The sequence below is a fragment of the Jaculus jaculus genome, chromosome 1, assembly GCF_020740685.1.
Source record: "Jaculus jaculus isolate mJacJac1 chromosome 1, mJacJac1.mat.Y.cur, whole genome shotgun sequence".
Taxonomy (NCBI): Eukaryota; Metazoa; Chordata; class Mammalia; order Rodentia; family Dipodidae; genus Jaculus; species Jaculus jaculus.
The window spans coordinates 112,578,612-112,596,206 of record NC_059102.1 but is presented as its reverse complement, the minus strand read 5'-3'; positions in this window follow the sequence as shown (position 1 = coordinate 112,596,206).

The window sequence follows — 17,595 nt, the reverse complement described above, 5'->3', positions numbered from 1 at the left end:
AAATTCATGCAAGGGTTTCCACAGAAAATTCATTGAATTATTGCTATTAAATATATTTTCATAGTCTTTCCTCCCAACAACTTCTTGTTGCTTTAGGTGAGGTATGTTTCAACATTCAAATGGCCTACTTTAAAAGCTGCTTTATAGAGCATTGTCAACTGTGAAGTACAAGATATTTTAGCTATGTTGGCAGCATACATTTTTATATTTCAACAATGTAAACTATTCCATAGATTAGTGATAAATACTATCAAATGCATAATGTTCTTCTTGAGTGAATTCAAGTCTACTTATGTATCTGGCTTACATGAGTCCTGGGGAATTAAACCTGGATCTTGAGGTTGGTGGGCAAAGGCTTAACTGCTAAGCCATCTCCCCAGCCTTCTATTATTGCTTTTATTTTTTTATTTATTCAGTATTCACTCATCAACAACAAGGGCATATATGCAATTTAGACAAATAGGTATATTATCAACAAGTACGTATATGTTTGTATGTGTATCAGCTCTATGATGATAGATACATAAAAGATCATAGCTACAGATGATAAATAACAGATATACATCAGTCTGAAGAATTAAAAAAAAAGACAGAATAACTTGGACAACTCTTAAATTAGTGCTAGAAACATTAAATATTGTACTCTATGACTGTTCTGTATCCTCACCTGGAAAAACTTAAATTGTAAAGATTTTTTCCTTCTTATTAATTTTTTAGGTTGACAAAGTAATAACTTTCATCATATCATGGCACCTCCATGAATATATGAAATTACACTTTGTTTTCGTTGGCATCCCCCACAAACACTGAATCTTAAGGATTTTTCACCTCACATCTACATAGTTTTACAATTTCAAAATAAACTGACATGCATTTTCTTTTGTCTTTAAATTTAAATGAATTTAATTTTAAGAGTCTATGTAAGGTAAAGATTATAGACCATACACAATAATTTATATACACAAAAGAAAGACACATTGACAGTAAAATGTTCCCTATTATGAAGGTGAACTATTATGCAAACTTTAAAAGGATGTTTTCTGCCTCTGCATTACTGATATAATCTGATGATTCTTTGCCAGTTTAATTTATAAAGTCTCTATGGTATTACAGTGAGACTCTACCAATCTAACCAAAGAAAATAAACAAAATCTCAACAAGAAAAAGTTTCTATGATCAAATTTTCACTCATTTTCTTGCCTTCAGATGGAAAGTGGTAAGAGAGTATCTGTAGAAATACAATTTATTGTCTGCTCCTCCACTGAGAAGTAGCCCTATGTCTGTCTATCCAGTCCACACTTAGGACTTTATCTTCATGAGCAGCCAAATCACAGACAGTAGCTTAAACTTCTTGTATCCCATGGCTTCACAATAAGTGCATGTCTTAATCCCCACAGAAACAAGGAAATATTTTATCAGCCAGCTATTTGCTGCATAACAAAGCAGCCTAAGACCTCAGGGGTATGAACCAACCATTTATCTTTGCCAGCCAAAGGATTGGCTGATCAGTGCAGCTGAACTCAGCAGCATTTTTCATGCAACTGTGACCAGAAGCAGGTCACTAGTCATCCTTGATTACCTCAACTGTGCTTTTGTACTTGGCCTTGGATGGACTAAGTTCTTCAACTCTTCCCCAAATGCCTCATCCTCTAGTCTAGGTGTTGTCATTAAGAAGGCAGAAGTGCAAAGGACAGAAAAAAAAATACTTGCTCAAGTCCTAGATTTCCTGCTGTCCTCCTGTTATTCAAAACAAATCACATGGCCAATACCTGAGTTACATCATGAGTATAGTAGGAGTTGCTGTAGAGATGACATTAATCATATTCACTGGAGCAATCAACCTACCACAAGTATGGGGTGGTGTTTTCATTACTTCATGATGAGGAGATCAAGGTTGAGGAGGCTAGTTTCTCTGAGGTGAATCAGAATGAAAATGAACCAAAAGCTCTGGAATTCTGATTCCAAAGACATTCATTCTTTTAATCATTTCTGACCTATTCATTTATACTCATAGACACAGTAAAGAATCTTTTCATATTGCTATGGTAACTCAGGAATTCCAAAAATATTGAAGTGTCAATCAGACGACTATTTTTTTGCAAACTGGGTAAACATAAATCCAAGTGGCTTACAAGCATGAACCATGGTAAAATATATATTTCACTTTAATATCGTCTATTTTAATGAGCAAATTACTGTGGATTTAGGATTGTATTAATTGTCTTTTTAGGTAAAATGCCACTTCCTTCAAGGCAAAAATCCCATGTTCTATATATTAACCTTTCTGAGTGACTTACATAACACTATAAAAATAGTAGGTAAACCATTTGATTAACATGATGCCAGTTTGATAAAATTTATTCTAGATAAGTAATTTTTTTTTAAAAAGGGAGTTAAAATTAGCCTCAAATTCAGTAAAAGAACATGGAGATGCTTACATAAGAAAAACATAATTCTTTATGCCAGCTAATATATATGAAATTTTCCCTTACATCTATTTACTCCAATTCACAACTGAAAATCATCTAAGGTGTACTGCCAAGAACTAATCAGTGAATTAATTCTTTTCTTCAGTGCTATAAGCATTACAAATGTTGAGTTCAATGTGGTACTTATTTCCATTACAAAAATCAAGCTGGATTTTCTTTACTCTGAGATTGTATAGTTAATATCACTGTCTGTTCATAATGTTTTTAAAATCTTTATCAAGCCTAGAACAAGTAAAGATTTTTTTAAAATGTGAAGCTTTGTCAAATATTTTTGTTTATGGGTAACTCATATTACCCTTCATCTATGCTTGAGTTACCACCACAAAATGGAAAAAGCTAGTATAATGATTTTCTGTGGAAACCTGACTATGTCATGCTATTTTGTAGTGTGAATTTTGAAGGAAAATATCAAAAGATGTACATTGTTTAGGTCTCATGGAAAGACTCTCTATTGGTGAAGGTAAGGGAAAAACTCTATAGTACTAAAAGATATGGTCATCAATTTCCACATTTTAATGGAAGTGGATTCTTCCTTTAATGTTGAGTCCTAAGTCTTAAACTGATGACAAGTCAATGTATGCAGGTAGCTCCAAATCATTGAAAAGGAGAGTGTGTCTTCATACAAAAGCCTCCCACAAGGATCCAATTCATAGTCAAGGGTGGCCTCACCACTAAAACACTTAAATGGCTATGAACATAAGGAATGCTTCTTGTCAGTTGTAAATTGATGTGTTTCTGAAAAATGCTGCAATAACATCTACAGAAGTGATATTTCCTTGTTATGTAAAATGGTATTGGCTGAATAATTACAGATATGGAAACATTGACTGATAGTGACAGGTCAGTCAAACTGTTATACAAATTTTTAAATAAAGGCTCTTCAATAGCACAGTTTTTTCAACTTTTGGACAAGGTATAGACTGAATTTGTATCTAGAATTGGCCCCAATCATTGTCAATTGCTTATGAAGAAGAGACATAATAACCACTAAGAAAACTCTTCCAATGTACATACAGAAAATAAAAGTATGCCCCTGACTAACAAAGACACTCATATATATTAAATGCCCCTGAAAAGACCCTCTCTCTATGTAATAACAAGGACAAAATCACAGAGCTGAGATTTTTGCCCTAAAATCTCTTTGTAAATCATGAGTAAATACTCATGTACTCATAAACTCATGTATATGAAAATTGTAGAGAGCTAAAGTAAATAAGATTTCCTGTAAGATTTTTAAAAGTATAATAAATGGCTGTATTTCAAGTGATTACAAAGTATGCCCATTTGAACTATGACACTGTAATGATGATAAGATTTACAAAGAGGGCCCAAACATGGTGGGATCATGATTACAACCAGAATGGCTTAATAAAAATATTTTTGGACTGAAAGTTATAAGAAATGGGTGCTGCATTCCTAATGAGGCCAGTAAGCCTCAGGAAAATCATCATAAACTTTCTTGTCATAGTTTTCTTTCCAGCACAGTGAGTGGTTGAATTATGTGTTTACCAACCTTCTGCCACTGGGATTCATTGACCTTTCTCTCTATGGATTTTGGAAAACCCTACAGTAAATCTCATTATTAACTTGTCTCCTTTCCATCATATACTAGTTTATTCTCCATGTTAATTCTCATAAACTAGTCAATATCAAAAATATCATCTACTGTTCTACTAGCAATGGGATTTTAAGCTTCCAACCTTCATTTTTACTACTTAAAGGATAACAATAGAAAAATACCATTTTAGGCCTGGAGAGATGGCTTGGCAGCTAAAGTGTTTGCCAGAAAAGCCTCAGGACCCATGTATGACTCTGCAGATCCCTTGTAGTCCAGATGCACAAGGTGACCCAAGTACACAAGGTTGCACATGCACACAAGATGGCATACGTGTCTGGAGTTAGAATATAGTGGCTGGAGGCCCCTAGTGCACCGATTCTCTCCTCTTTCTCTCTCTCTCCTTCTCTCTCTCTCTCTCAAAAATAATACAAAAAGAAAAAATGAAAAGAACACTTTAGACTCCAAAGTGCTATTATATAATTATTGTGATTTTTATAAAGTCACAGTTCTTATAAAGACAATTTGCCCTTATTAATGAGATATTAAATTATCCTTGTGTTATTTTACTGCTAAATGTTATGTAATAAAGTTGTACCTTCACAAATTGTTAATGAATGATATAGAATGATTCAAACCTGGTGGAATAAAATTTCCTATTCTGATCAAGTATTAAGAAAATGCATAGTATTTCATTTCAGTAAGGGCTATACAATTCACATGGTATGGTCTTATGGAAATAAGTAACTTTGAGTTCAAATATCAATTATTATATCATATTTTTTAAATGTGTGAGAAGATATAAAATGAGATTGGCAAAAAATTACAAATGCATCAAGTTGACCTATAGATGTTGCTAAAAGATATTTCAAAAGAAAAATGCTTCCCAAGATTTTTGTGTACAAGAGTTTGAGTTTTTTGTACTGTCCTATTCAAAACAAACATCACTGAGTCTGAAGTTCAGTTCCAAAGTAGGAAAATAATCCAAAAAACTAAATCAATACATTGAAAAGCATAGTTATGATTGAGTATATCAGAAATATAATACAAATTGTCATAGTCAAGGTTCTCCAGAGAAATAAAATAAGATCTATAGAGATATGTAAGAGTTATTACAGAGATTGGTTCATGTAATTATGGAGCAAGCACTTGCCCTGCCATATGCTATCTACTAGCTAAAAAACCAAGAAGCAGGTCATTTAATTCAGCCTGAAGCTAAAGGCCTGTGAGGCAGAGAACTGACAGTCTTAGAGTCTGAAAGCCTAAGAACCGCAAACTCTGAGAGCAGAGGAATTGCTCCTCAAGGAGAACGCGTATCTCTTTAGCCTATCTTTTGTCCCATGTGGACTCTCAAATGGCTGGATGATTCACATTGGTAAAAAATAAATCTTATTTACAGTATACTGGTACAAATGTTAAACTCTTCCAGAAATACCTTCATGAGCATACATGGAGATATTTTGCCAATGTGTTATGTCTTCCTTAGCCTTTACCTCCTATCTATATATAAAATGTAATATCAGACTAATTGATTCATTAATTATTCATTTGATTAACTTGAAAAATAATAGCTTTAACCACTGTGTTTTGAATCTGTTATGAGGAAAGTTCAGAATGAAAATCTCCTCCCATGGCCAGAGTTATGACGCCCCTATTTTGTTTGTTTGTTGTTTTGTTTGTTTTGGGTTTTGTTTCATGACAGTAATCAGAATCCTGAAACATCTGTTTTTGGTTTACAAGCTGCTGGTTATGAAAGAAGGGTTTACTTCCTTAACAACTGCCAAACCTGCTATCTCAATAGCTATCAACACTAAGATAAATTTTATACTAACCTTCTACAATGACTCCAAAGTCTCTTTTCTCCTTCTTCCCTCTTTTTCCTATAGCTACCTCAAAAATCTTACATTCCAAGGCACATTCTAAGTTATCACCCATTCTCTTGTTCTTAGTTACCATGTTTGTTAGAATCGGACTTTACCACAGACTTAATCATTATCATAATATATTCAAATCCCATTATTTCTGCATCTGCCTTGCCAGCTGCTTCTGCAGTGACATGGTTTATTCACAGCAGCCCTTGAACTACCAAGTCCTCACCCTGCCTTCAATGAAAGCCAATGCATGTAACAGGCAGAAGTCAGAAGCATGAAGGGAGAAAGTTATGATGCTGATGACAGAAAGGGAGAGTTTCACTGTTCATTGTTATCTGTCTCCAAAAATCATCACCCCTTTATAGTTATTAGAAATCCTGTGAGTGTAACTCCTTCAGAGACTTCCAAAGATAGTGTTAAAAAGGCTTAAAATAATAAAGAATGAAAAATTCATTAGTGAGTAAAGGGGCAAAACTATTTCCTCTAGACTAGACATGATCACCAACCATCAGGAAACAGAAACGACTTCGGCTTTGTACTCATAACTATGACATAGCAGAACAATACAGTGATAGCTCGATCTGTGGTGAAAGAACTGGGGCTATTAACATTTCACAGTAGGAAAAGGTAGAACAGGGCTCTAACCTGGAATTCCAGTCATTATAGCCTCCTGCTCCTTGCTATATGTGATATTGGAGTAGGAAGATAGATTATTTAGGAGGTATAAGGTTAACTAAAGATAAGATTTAATTATGCAGCTTTCTGAGGTCATTATGGAACTTTTTAGTAACAAGGCGGTTTGGGTATCAATCACATTCCTGTAAATAATACCTCACCCATGCTCCTGTAACACCACTAAACTCTGCTTCACCCTCTGAGGTTGGGGCAGATTTATTACTTTGGTGTGCTGCTAGTACACCTTGTCAAGGTGTTCACATCTCTCCAGGAAAAGACATATAGCAGAATGTTTATCTAAAACTGTATGTGTGGTTGTTGCAGTCCGGTTCGCATTGCTGGTAGAAATCACCCAACCAAGAGTAGCTTCTGGGAAAAAGAGGTTTATTTGGCTTACAGGCTCGAGGGGAAGCTCCACGATGGCAGGGGAAAATGATGGCATGAGCAGAGGGTGGACATCACCCCCTGGCCAACAGAAGATGGACCACAGCAACAGGAGGGTGTGCCAAACACTGGCATGGGGAAACTGGCAATAAAGCCCTTAAGCCCGCCCCCAACAATATACTCCCTCCAGGAGGCATTAATTCCCAAATATCCATCAGCTGGGGAGCTAGCATTCACAACACCTAAGTTTATGGGGGACACCTGAATCAAACCACCACAGTGGTCAACCACATCTGAGAACCTAATTTGATCCCTATATTCGGGTGACTTTATACATATAATTTATGGTTTTATATGAATAGTAAAATACCTTATAAAACTGAGTTCAAACACACATATTTAGACAACAACTTAAATAACTATGACCAGTGATGAATGCAGGTGAAGGAAATCTATTGCTAGAGTTTGGCGGTCACTAGATTGATATTTGAAATGTTTGTAAAAGTTAAAAAGTATAATAAAGAGTTATGAAAAGTAGACCTAACCTCCACTGGATGGAGACTGTAAACAAATGGATTCAGTAGTGAGGCAATGTCTGTCTTCTAGTGAGGCAATCTTTGTGATCTTAATTTAGTCTTACCTTCATTTAGCAGAATCACTCCCAAATTTAATATTTTTTATTAAATGACAAAATGTTATAGACTTTATACATTGCCTCCAGATGATGATGTGCTTATTGGAGAGATTCAGACCTGGTTACACTTATATTTCTCATTACAAGTGAGTAAGTTGAGATTCTAGTTTCTATATGACTCTTTATATTGAAATAAAGCAATTTCTAAGACCTAATTATCTAAGAATTCTGATAAGGCCAAATTTCTATCCTTGCAAGGATGAGGGCTAGACCCTAAAGTAAAGTGGCTTAGTTGTTAGTTGTTTCCCTAAATGGTTCATATAATCTGCAGCCAGAATTCCTATGGAATGTTCCAGCATCATATAGGTAGGAAAAGAAAAAAACCTTGCTTTCTGAAGTTCAATCTCTTACTTTCTTAATATTTGTAGTCTGTGTATTTATTGAAAGATGTTTAGCATATTAACAACTAGGAAACATGCAATTAATAAATAAGTGCATACTTAAAGTTAAATACAAAGCATTTCCATGGTTGAGTTTTTAATAAAGTAGAAAAAAGCATGAAGCTGATATGTTTTGTATTTTTTTTTTACCACAGGCAAATTATTTCCTCATACTCAACATGGACATCATTTCATTCAATCAAAAACTATCACAGCTTATAAAATGCTATTGTTCAACCATCAATGAGTCATAAACCTTTTCAGATTAAAAGTAGCTACAGTAAGACTTTTTCAAAGTTTGTATCAAAAGAAAATTAGCCACTTAAATTTCTCATTTGAAAAGCTAAAACTTTAAATATGAAGACTGAAGTGCAAGTTTGATCTTTGAGGAAATTACAGCTCAAAACGGAAAAAATTCCTATGCTAACTAGAACAGAACATCTCTTATTTGGTAAAGGGCCCAAGTAAGTGAATTGCCATATGATATGTCCAGTCTTCACATAGACTATTGAGAAACATTTGTGCAATATTCCATTCAAACCACAGGGAATGTACCTATTCAACTGTAAGAGTTATTAGAAAGATATGCTGAATCATCTTCAGATTGATAGACACATCACATTACAGAAGTAGGGAAGAATAAAAGACCAGCTTTGCCTGCTGTCTGTTTCATGGAGGATGATATCATGTAATGTTCCTGTGTTCTCAGATGTGAAATGAAAAGAATTGAATCAAATGATCCAAGGTTCCTTGAAGCTCTGAGATTCTATAAGATACCCAAACTGGGGTATATAGAGAATTAATTAAAGAACACAGGACCTTAATAAAGAGGCAAAGGAGACCAAGGAAGAGAAAAATAAATTTGTACTAAAACACTATAATGAAATCTAGCTCTTTATGAGCAAAATTTTTATTAAAAAACTCAAATTAAAGTCAATACAAAACTCTGCATTGAAAAGGCATTGTAACTGTACTTAGTAACATTCTCAATTCACAGTTCATCACCAATTATGAGTCTTTGTTAAAATTCATTTTCCCATAGCAGTTACTATTTTCAGTGTAGTCAGTAGTGAAATATTAAATTGTACCTCAGAAGTTTTATCCAACACATGCTTAATGTTTTTTAGACAATTACAATTTCTTACTTTCATATATGAATAATGTTTATATTTCTCTGAATTTGAAATATACAGAAAAATAAACATTATTTCAAATATTTCAAATGACTTCTGTAAAGATGTTCACAAACAACTTTCAGTCTATATTCTATAAAATATTAAATGATAGTTATTTAAAATTAAATAGTCTCTATGCACTGACCTAACAATAGAGCTTCAACATTCAGATATGCCATTAGGCACTATTATTAAGCCTGATTTTAATTCTTTTACAATTTATCTAATTCTTCTAATTGGAGATTTGTATATGATATTATAAATGATGCCTCAGTGAAGATTCCTAGGCATATATTATTTAGCAAACCCATAGACATTTTCTAATAAAATATTCCAAAAGGAATATGATACACAATACTGATTTTTTTCCCTCTAGAAGTTATAATTGCACTGTGGTCTTAACTAGATATCACCATTTTTCAAACTTGAAAATGTATAACTGGCAAATGCTGGAGCTGGAGAAATGACTTAAAAGCTAAGCGCTTGCCTGTGAAATCTAAGGACCCATGTTTGACTCTCCAGGTCCCCTGTAAGCCAGATGCACAAGGTGATGCAAGCACAAAAGGTCACACATGCACACAAGGTGGTGCACACGTCTGGAGTTCAATTGCAGTGGCTGGAAGCCTGGCATGCCAATTCCCTCTCTCTCTCTCTCATAAAAAAATACAAAAAAATTACATATTGTACTGTACGATAAGTGGAAAAGTATATATATTATATATTGAGAGAAAATAGCATATTTGTTTCATTTTTAAATAACCACAACTACTAAAATGTTTGTTGAACATTATGACTTCTCAAGCCTTGAAAACAAATTGAACAGTGCCATTCTCATAATTTGATGTCTAAAATACTTATATTTTATCATCAAAATACCCCAAATCTTAGGCTCACAGAGCTATGACATCATTAGAGGGAATGTAGCCCCCTTCAACTATTTGTTAATGTGGAGTCGGCCAGAAGCCAGGTACTACTGTAGTTTCTTGAAATTTTTGAAATGTCCAATGGTGTCTGAGTCAGTGTGCTACTGGAAACTGAGGCAGTTTGGTACATGATGTGGGAACCATAGTTACAGGGCTACTGTAAAAATTAACAAACTGCAATAAAAAGATCTATCACATAATTGGACTCAGGAAAATACTCATAATTATATCTCTGCATCCATGGCAACCAGAGACAACTGACAGATGATATGAAATTTAGGGAGAGACATCAAATGCTATCAGATCCAAATAGTTCCAGGGATAAATCATTAATCTTAACTTTAATAATAAATAAACATGAATTTAATACATAAAGAGTTCAAAACTATTTTCAATTACATATTTCACATAGGGAAATTTATTTCTTTATTCTATAATCCTATGAAATCCCATGAAGTGCCTTCTTATGGGGTTGACAGTACATTTTGTTATATGTGCACATTGCTACATTATCTTTGAAAGTTCTAATAAATTACCACAAATGTAGTGACTTAAATAATGAATGTTCACTACTTCACAGTGTCTGGGAATCAGGAATTTTAGTATATCTAAGCAGAATCTTTTGCAAACAGCACATCTGCTAAGACAAGTGGTCTTCTGGAGGCTGGATTGGGGGAGATCTTCTAAATTCTTTCAGGTGACTGGCAGGAATTGTTTTCCTCTGGCTGTCAGAGCTTTCTTTGAAGCTATAAGTGAAGAGAGACTAGCAAGACAGAGTCTTATATAATATGACATGACCACAGCAACAGCACTGAATCTCTGTGGCCATAGTCCACTAGGAAAAATCCAGTCACACACCCCACCATGCTCAGAAGGTGATTGTGCTAACTCAGAAACACCAAGAATTGGGAATTATGGGGTTCAATACCATAGCAAATGTTAAAGTAAACACAGATTCTATTGATATTAGTATATAATAGTGAGATGAGTGCTAAAAGATCTTTAAGAAAATCTAATCACATAAAGCATGCCTTATTAATGAACAATAATATAAAATCAATTGACAATTTTAGCAAACTATAATGACAACCAACAGGCAATTACAGAAAACTGAGTATTTTAACAATGATTTGGTCTGTGACCACACTCAGAAATGAGAAACATGGCTACCTTCTTTATAGCTGAATTATATCACCTCTACTTCAATGACATATTATAAATATATTATATATGACAAAGTGTTAAGCTTAAAAATTGAGGCTGTAGCTAGATCTATGAAAGAGAGGTGTGGTTTATTAAAAGTTCTCTTTTAAAATATTTATTTATTTATTTATTTATGAGAGAGAGCAAGCAAACATGGTCATACCAGAGCCTCTTGCCACTTGCAAACAAAGTCCATAGCATGTGTTACTTTGTTTATCTGGCTTTACATGGGTACTGGTGAATCAAACCTGGACCAGCAGGCTTTACAAGCAAGTACCTTTAACCACCGAGTCATCTTCCCAGCCCTAAAAGTTCTGTTTATATAGCAAATATTTATTGTTCATTAAGTGTGTCAATACCACGCTCATTATTAAAGATACAGAGAGAATTAGGACTATTTCTCAGATCTACTTCTGTATCAGTCCCTAAACTTCTAAGATCTCAATCTGTTGATTTATCTGAGATCCACATTTCTCACAAGTTATACTTTCTTCTTTTCTTAATGGCTTAGCAAGGTCTTCATTATTCTGTAATCAGCCACACTTATGATCTTTTCTTTGCATATTGATGAGCAATGGATTCATTATTGTCTCCATATTAAAGTCACTGATTTATGTCTTCCATTTCTTGGGGTAATAGAATCAAATTATAGATTCTTCAAATGTCAGTTTTATAACAGTCCATCTGATCTTTGTATCCTTGATATTATATCCTGGCCAACTGAATGTCTAGTCCTCATTAAGTACCTTCCATGATGGGCACCTCCCTCCTAAATTTGCAGCACGATATTTATCTATCAGAATGTATTAACTAATTAAGGTCTGTCCCATAAAGTGGGCAGCCATACATTAGGCGTTACAGAAGCTGCAACATAGGAGAAAGCACACATGGTCTTAACCCTTCAAGGGGAGGAAAACAATAGGAAAAATCTGAATGCGTTATTATAGATGATAATGAGTGTGAGACAGGAAATGAGCATGGCTCTGTGATTGAGAAAAACAAAGAAGTCCCAGAAAAAATAAAATAAAAAAGCTTTTCTTAGGAAGCCTCATTTAATTCAAGCCCTGAGGAATGAGATGTACCCCAACTGTGCTTATGGGGAAGCAACAGGAGGCAGCCTATCTGAGGGTCTGAAAGGAGCCAGGAACTGGAAAAGGAGAAAATTCTTGTTTTAAGTTGAAATCCTTCTCCCTGCCACTTGCACTCATCAGTCTCAATCGCTTTAGGCCATCAGAAACAGAAAGAACCCTCCAGTACCTTCTTTGACACTTTTCTTGTGTGCCCAGCAGCTCACCTTCACTCCTCTGAATTCTCTTCCTTCCACCCTACTTTCTCTGGCTGGCGGGCCACGCTCCCAGCATCAGGCTCCGGGTATCTATGGCACATGATGCAGAGCAGAGGGCTGGCCTGGCTGAAAAAATGCCCCACAGCAACAAATACAGCTAAAATACCTCCTGCTTCCTGTCTCATTTCTTGACTTGAAGATTCATGTTTCGTTCAGTATTCTTTTTAGGACTGAGCGCTTCTAAACTCTCTCCTTACGAAACCTCTTGACTACCCAGGACGGGCTTCCACACAGAGCACCACCCTTGTCTGTGGCACCCAAGAGTCTCACCGCCACTCTCTGCACTATGGCAAACCACTACCAGTCAGTGACCCTCTGCTGCCCTCTTTTGGCCATGATAGATGTGAGTGCATTCCATAGACACTGAGGGCAGAAAATCCCAGTTTATTGCAGAACATCCCTTTGAGCATAGGCAAAAAAAAAGAAAAAGAAAAAGAAAAACAGTTCTGCCGACAAAAGAACAGCAACTGCATGATATTGCAACCCCACGCACACACTTCAGCCTTTCAAAAATAAAGTGGTAGATATGTGTGCCCATGTGTACGTGTGGGTATGGCAATATTTCAGTTATTCTGTCAGTTTTTAAAAAGAGAGAAGATGAGAAAATCTATGTCCTTTAAATATTATGACTTAGTGAGGGATATACCTATGTAAATTAGCAATAATATATATGACAAGTTCTTTGGTGAGAAAATCAGATGATTGTTGAAAAGGTCACATATGATGAAAGTGACAGAGATGTGATGGTGTGATCTGAAAATGGTGTTAAGTGTGCAGTAATGTTTAAAGGTTGGCACAAGGAATTGAACATTGCTTGGCTACTATACAGATAAGTGGGTTACTTGCATAGCTCATGACATCAATCTTGACCTGGAATCATGTATTACTCCAGATATGTTTATTTGGCCAAAGATAACTCACTGAAAAACACAGAAACTCTATCCACAAACAAGATTGAGTCAAAGCTGATTAACACCTTCTCTGACAGTTAAACCCATCTAACTTACAGCCCTCCAATCTTTAGATAATCATATGTTATTTCTTCTCATTTGATATCATTTATTTTATCACCACTACATAACACTCTATGCCCAACTGCCTATTGCTCTACTAGATCCTAAACTACTCTTACATATCCACAGTTATTTGTTTTCTTCATGTTTCCTTAAGTTATTTTTTTTTTCCTTTCAAAGGATTCTTTCCCTGATGCCTTCCCAAAAGCTTTTACATCCTGCCACACCCAAGGAATTTTCCATTCTTATCAATGGGAATGTGTGCCATCTAGTGAAATCACATTATCCCCTCCTGACCACCAGCAGTCACTGCCATCTACTGTCGCCTAAGAAATCTCCTCTGGAGACCTTGACAGTGGCTGCCCTTTTCCCTATAACACACTAGTCCTGGAACTAGAACTTTAGACCCACATCAAGTGATGGAGGCTCTCCTGGGTCCATTGCTTATGAACATGACCTCCTCTGATGTTGTTGTTTCCCACTGGACTCTCAACCTCACTATAGGACCTTCTCCTGTGCAAACCCCTGTAGTCAAGCACAGTTTTGACTTTTCTTCTCCTGTCAAACCATATTCTTGGTAAATCTTATTTACAACTTTGGCTTTAATTAACATCTACATGCCCATAATGCCAATCTTAATCTTCATCCAAATATCCCTTTGGAGTCCAGAGGCAAATACCTGTCTAGTACTTCTGTGAAGGAGCATGTCAGCTTCCTAAATGAGTATTTTTCTATGATATCTGAATTCTCAAGTCAGAAATACAGGTTTTGTGCTTCTTCCTCTTTCTCTAGTTCCGCTGCACAAAAGTCACAAGGAAACGACTGTAATTCTTTGCTCTTCACCGGCCACTTTAATAAATCCGACCATCTTCAATCTATCCTGTATTTCATCTTGCCACCACTCCAATCAGCTCTTTTCGCTGTACCCATAGTATAGTGATGGTCCAAATATGCATCCAATTATACCACCCACTCAACTGAAAAGAAAACTTTTAAACACACTTATAGAAACATTCTGCCTTCAAGTTAAAGTTCAAGTACTACAGTGGAATTTAACATTCTCTTTCAGTAAGGTCAGTAGCTCCAAACTTAACTCTCAGTCTCTCAACCTCAGGATTCCCCAGCCATGATGAGCTTCTGCTTGGCACACTTGAAGTGCAAGAAGAAAAGTATGGAACAGTTATAGGTCTACACATATCTAAAACTGGAAGACCTATTTATTAAGTATTTGAAGGTGGAGTATAGGAGTTTCTTAGAAAAAGGAAAACATGTAAATAAATTCTAGTTGTGTGAATAAATATGTGATGTAAGTAGATTGAGTTTCTGTTAAGAACTCTGACTCTGGAAGGGGCCATTAGAAAAGAGGGAGGGGAATACTCTATTAAGGAGAGACTTTTAGTTTTATTAGGCTCTTTAAATTATGACAACACTTACACATGATAAGCCCAGAATTTAGGCTGCAATGAAGCATTTCTAATGGCTCAATTCCAAGGCTAATAGAGACAAGCCACTTCTTAAGGATCCTGTATGTCCTCTCATTTATAAATCTCCAGATGCTGGCTCATAATCAGTGCTTAACTATATGCTGAGAATGTGTTTCAAGGATGGTACCATGTCACCCCAATTTTCCAGAGCAGTTCTAAATTCAAACATTCTTTTTAAATCATAAAATCATTCCATAAATTACAGATTTATGAAAATAGCAATAGACAATCGAGTTTGAAAGAAATGAAATAAAATTTTATGTACTAATTGACAAAGAAAAGTTTTGAAGTGGAATCAGATATAACATGAAAGCAATATGTACCTACCCATATATGTCGATGTACATAATGTTGAATGTATACATGTGGCATATGTAGACAAAATAAATACTAGTAAGATATTCTTAAAAGAAGCTACTTTCATAATTAGTACAGTCTGAGTGTCAAAATTAAAACAGTGAGATAGAGGTTGCTTTAGTCACTGTCTGGTTGCTAGGACAAAATATTTGATAAAAGTCATTTTGAGAGAGGAATGGTTTATCTCAGTTTACAGTTCCAGGTTACAGTCCATCATGATGGGAAAGGCAACAGTGACAGGAGTTTGAGGCAGCTGGTCACATTCATTTCATAGTAAGGAAGCAGAGTGATGAATGCTGGTGCTCAGCCAGCTCTCCCTTTTGTATACAGTCCTAGACCCCAGTCCACAGGTAAGGCGGGCCTTACCACTTCAATGAACCTAATCGAGGCAATCTCTCATTGGCATGCCCAGTGGCTAACCTAATCTAGGTAATCCCTCCCAGGTGATTCTAGGGCCTGTCAAGTTGACAGTCATTATAAACCATGGCAGTGGATGTCTGGTTATATTGTTTGAGTTTGGGTTTAAATTTTGAAGGTATATTACTTTTTTAAAAAATTCTTTAACTTCATGAAAAAACATAGTTGGGAAAGCAGAAAAGTAGAATGTATTAATGTACGTACTATATGCACAGTTAAGTCATCTATAGTAATTTAAAACAACTTAGACAATTCTGACTATTGCAAGATGTTTTAATAGATTACCAAGTAGTCACATATTTAACAAATAGCAAGCACCTGCAATGTGCTAGATACTGCTGTATACACTTGGGGATATAAGTACTTGGGAATATAAATCTAAAGAGCAAAATATATAGATTTCTCCTTCAAGAAATTTATATTATTATAGTGAGCAGAGACACAAATTTGTAAATTAGTAAATAAAATAACAAATTAAAAGGTAACATATCATATGAGAGAAATGGAGTGTACCATAAAGGGGCTTAGGAAGCTATTGAGGAGAACTGGGTGAAGGTTTTGATACTGATATCAAGGTATTTGGCATTTGGAAGACAGAATTTGAGTAACTAGTCAGAAAAGGTGGGAATATTACCCAGAAATCTGAGGAATGTGTGTTCCGTGCAGTAGGGACAGCGTAGCAAAAACAGTGTACTAGCAGAACTTTTTACACTTATTATTTCACATTTTCACATCAATTGTTCGATTAATATGTCTCCTCAATTGGACAATAATCTCAAAAAGGGCAAGTACCATATGTGATTGGTTCTGTTTTCTGGCATTCCATCCCAGGATTGCTGAAAAAATTTGTTGACTGACTAAATAAGAGAAGGAATTTTACTCAGACATTTTCTCCAATTTGGTAGGAAAGCCCTTCACCTGGTTTGACTAAGATAACATATTCTGTTTCAATTTTATTCTAAGTTTGTGCTTCCATTCACTTTGGTTCATTCCGTTCTTTGTGTCTTACCCCATTTCTGACCTATGCCGGTCTGTAACAGGATAATGTTTTCTTGCACAAAATTACCTATTAACAATTGTAAAGAATCTTCAGTCTCATTCTCTACCTGATAAATCTAACTTTAAATATGAGAGTATTTATATAAAGCTTCCAATGCCATTTAATAAGTGGTCTGCTGCAGAGAACATTTTTATAGGAATCCTCCCCAGTGTCTCCTAACATGGCTGAGTGGATTCTGCTGTCTGTTTCTGAGTCTTTGGCTGACTGCCTGTGCTCTGCACAATCAGTATTCTGCTCTGCAGTGGAATAGAAAAGGGATTATCCCACCTCTTGTTGGCAGGAAGGGGAACTTCAGGTTTGGCTCCAAACTGAAAATGGATAATAACACACTTGGGAAGAAATAAGGTCACCACTCTTCTTCCTGTGCAACTTTTTATTAAACTTTTTCTTTGCATATATTACCACATGAGTTTTGTTACTTAACTCTTAGGGACCCACTACCATAAATGACATATAAATGAAATTTGTTGTGGCCTAAGGAGATGGCTCAGTGACTAAGAGTGCTAGCGACATGTGTATGGGGACCTTCACGAGGTGTTCAATGTCCCAACATCCATATAAACAGCTGGG